Below are 2,500 nucleotides of genomic sequence, written 5' to 3'. Positions count from 1 at the left end.
AGTGTGGTGTGGCCGTAGGCTCTAGGAATGCTAAGAATATTACTCTTATGCATTTGCATTTAGTAAGCTAAGCCATGCAGCCACTTGCAACATGATACCACGCTCATCGCTCATCGCTCGATCAGGCTCGATCAGGCGAGATATATAAGACTGGTGGGCCCATTCAGGACTCCTATGTCTGGTAGGATAACTTTAATTCATCCATCCTGTGTCTGTTGCAGGGAGGTGGAGAGAACAATCAACACAATAATGGTTTTCTTTCATGCCTCTTGAAGGACTCAATATTCTCTGTACTGCATTACATGTGAAAGTCGATTTATTACCCATGAACACACTACCTGTATGCTAATTCTATGTAAAAAGGTAGCTTCAGCCCTCATGATGTTGTCCAACATTTCCGCTATAAAACGGGATACAATTATTTTGGAAACATACCAAATTTGAAAAATAATTGAGAAGTTGCGCAATTACTAATCATGGAGCACAAAAAAGCCTACAGCACCTGGTATTCCCAGGCAGTCTCCTATCCAGGTACTAACTAGGCCTGACCCTGCTTAGCTTTCGAGATCGGGCGCATTCAGTGTGGTGTGGCCGTAGGCTCTGGGCCTAGTGAGTTTTGTACTTTTAAGCATCTAGTCGGCTAGACCTTGCAGTTTTGAAAGGCAATTGTGAAATGGCTCACTTCCTGAACTTGGAGCACAAAAAAGCCTACAGCACCTGGTATTCCCAGGTGGTCTCCCATCCAGGTACTAACTAGGCCCGACACTGCTTAGCTTCCGAGATCAGACGAGATCGGGCGCAATCAGTGTGGTGTGGCCGTAGGCTCTGGGCCTAGTGAGTTTTGTACTTTTAAGCATCTAGTCAGCTAGACCTTGCAATTTTGAAAGGCAATTGAGAAATGGCTCACTTCCTGAACTTGGAGCACAAAAAAGCCTACAGCACCTGGTATTCCCAGGCGGTCTCCCATCCAGGTACTAACGAGGCCCGACACTGCTTAGCTTCCGAGATCAGACGAGATCGGGCGCATTCAGTGTGGTGTGGCCGTAGGCTCTGGTTCTTGTGAGTTTTGTACTTTTAAGCATCTAGTCGGCTAGACCTTGCAGTTTTGAAAGGCAATTGAGAAATGGCTCACTTCCTGAACTTGGAGTACAAAAAAGCCTACAGCACCTGGTATTCCCAGGCGGTCTTCCATCCAGGTACTAACTAGGCCCGACACTGCTTAGCTTCTGAGATCAGACGAGATCAGGCACATTCAGTGTGGTGTGGCCGTAGGCTCTGGGCCTAGTGAGTTTTGTACTTTTAAGCATCTAGTCGGCTAGACCTTGCAGTTTTAAAAGGCAATTGAGAAAGGGCTCACTTCCTGAACTTGGAGCACAAAAAAGCCTACAGCACCTGGTATTCCCAGGCGGTCTCCCATCCAGGTACTAACTAGGCCTAACACTGCTTAACTTCCGAGATCAGACGAGATCGGGTGCATTCAGTGTGGTGTGGCCATAGGCTCTAGGAATGCTAAGAATATTACTCTTATGCATTTGCATTTAGTAAGCTAAGCCATGCAGCCACTTGCAACATGATACCACGCTCATCGCTCGATCAGGCGAGATATATAAGACTGGTGGGCCCATTCAGGACTCCTATGTCTGGTAGGATAACTTTAATTCATCCATCCTGTGTCTGTTGCAGGGAGGTGGAGAGAACAATCAACACAATAATGGTTTTCTTTCATGCCTCTTGAAGGACTCAATATTCTCTGTACTGCATTACATGTGAAAGTCGATTTATTACCCATGAACACACTACCTGTATGCTAATTCTATGTAAAAAGGTAGCTCCAGCCCTCATGATGTTGTCCAACATTTCCGCTATAAAACGGGATACAATTATTTTGGAAACATACCAAATTTGAAAAATAATTGAGAAGTTGCGCAATTACTAATCATGGAGCACAAAAAAAGCCTACAGCACCTGGTATTCCCAGGCAGTCTCCCATCCAGGTACTAACTAGGCCTGACACTGCTTAACTTCCGAGATCAGACAAGATCGGGTGCATTCAGTGTGGTGTGGCCATAGGCTCTAGGAATGCTAAGAATATTACTCTTATGCATTTGCATTTAGTAAGCTAAGCCATGCAGCCACTTGCAACATGATACCACGCTCATCGCTCATCGCTCGATCAGGCGAGATATATAAGACTGGTGGGCCCATTCAGGACTCCTATGTCTGGTAGGATAACTTTAATTCATCCATCCTGTGTCTGTTGCAGGGAGGTGGAGAGAACAATCAACACAATAATGGTTTTCTTTCATGCCTCTTGAAGGACTCAATATTCTCTGTACTGCATTACATGTGAAAGTCGATTTATTACCCATGAACACACTACCTGTATGCTAATTCTATGTAAAAAGGTAGCTCCAGCCCTCATGATGTTGTCCAACATTTCCGCTATAAAACGGGATACAATTATTTTGGAAACATACCAAATTTGAAAAATAATTGAGAA

At 44.7% G+C, this 2,500-nt stretch overlaps 6 non-coding genes and 1 pseudogene across 6 annotated transcripts in view; all 7 read right to left on the bottom strand.

Moving 5' to 3' along the window:
• LOC138539016 (5S ribosomal RNA) overlaps positions 1–20 on the bottom strand; it is a 119-nt gene extending 99 nt beyond the window's left edge. The window contains exon 1 of the ribosomal RNA XR_011287096.1: positions 1–20. This exon is cut by the window's left edge and continues 99 nt beyond it. This is a non-coding gene — a ribosomal RNA (5S ribosomal RNA).
• Positions 21–490: 470 nt separating this feature from the next.
• Positions 491–599, bottom strand: LOC138545814 (5S ribosomal RNA; annotated as a pseudogene).
• A 106-nt stretch (positions 600–705) lies between these two features.
• On the bottom strand, positions 706–824 carry LOC138548260 (5S ribosomal RNA). The gene has a single exon (XR_011292069.1). It is a non-coding gene; the product is annotated as a 5S ribosomal RNA (ribosomal RNA).
• Positions 825–930: 106 nt separating this feature from the next.
• On the bottom strand, positions 931–1,049 carry LOC138550582 (5S ribosomal RNA). Its single transcript, XR_011294332.1, has one exon. It is a non-coding gene; the product is annotated as a 5S ribosomal RNA (ribosomal RNA).
• A 106-nt stretch (positions 1,050–1,155) lies between these two features.
• On the bottom strand, positions 1,156–1,274 carry LOC138540262 (5S ribosomal RNA). The gene has a single exon (XR_011288317.1). It is a non-coding gene; the product is annotated as a 5S ribosomal RNA (ribosomal RNA).
• A 106-nt stretch (positions 1,275–1,380) lies between these two features.
• Positions 1,381–1,499, bottom strand: LOC138549543 (5S ribosomal RNA). Its single transcript, XR_011293323.1, has one exon. It is a non-coding gene; the product is annotated as a 5S ribosomal RNA (ribosomal RNA).
• Positions 1,500–1,953: 454 nt separating this feature from the next.
• On the bottom strand, positions 1,954–2,072 carry LOC138542292 (5S ribosomal RNA). Its single transcript, XR_011290279.1, has one exon. It is a non-coding gene; the product is annotated as a 5S ribosomal RNA (ribosomal RNA).
• Positions 2,073–2,500: the final 428 nt, after the last annotated feature.

Source organism: Ambystoma mexicanum, unplaced genomic scaffold (assembly GCF_040938575.1).
Source record: "Ambystoma mexicanum isolate Mex_15411 unplaced genomic scaffold, UKY_AmexF1_1 Mex_scaf10, whole genome shotgun sequence".
In the NCBI taxonomy this organism is placed as follows: Eukaryota; Metazoa; Chordata; class Amphibia; order Caudata; family Ambystomatidae; genus Ambystoma; species Ambystoma mexicanum.
Note: the sequence above shows the minus strand (reverse complement) of the source record. Positions and strands in the feature narration are given on the sequence as shown.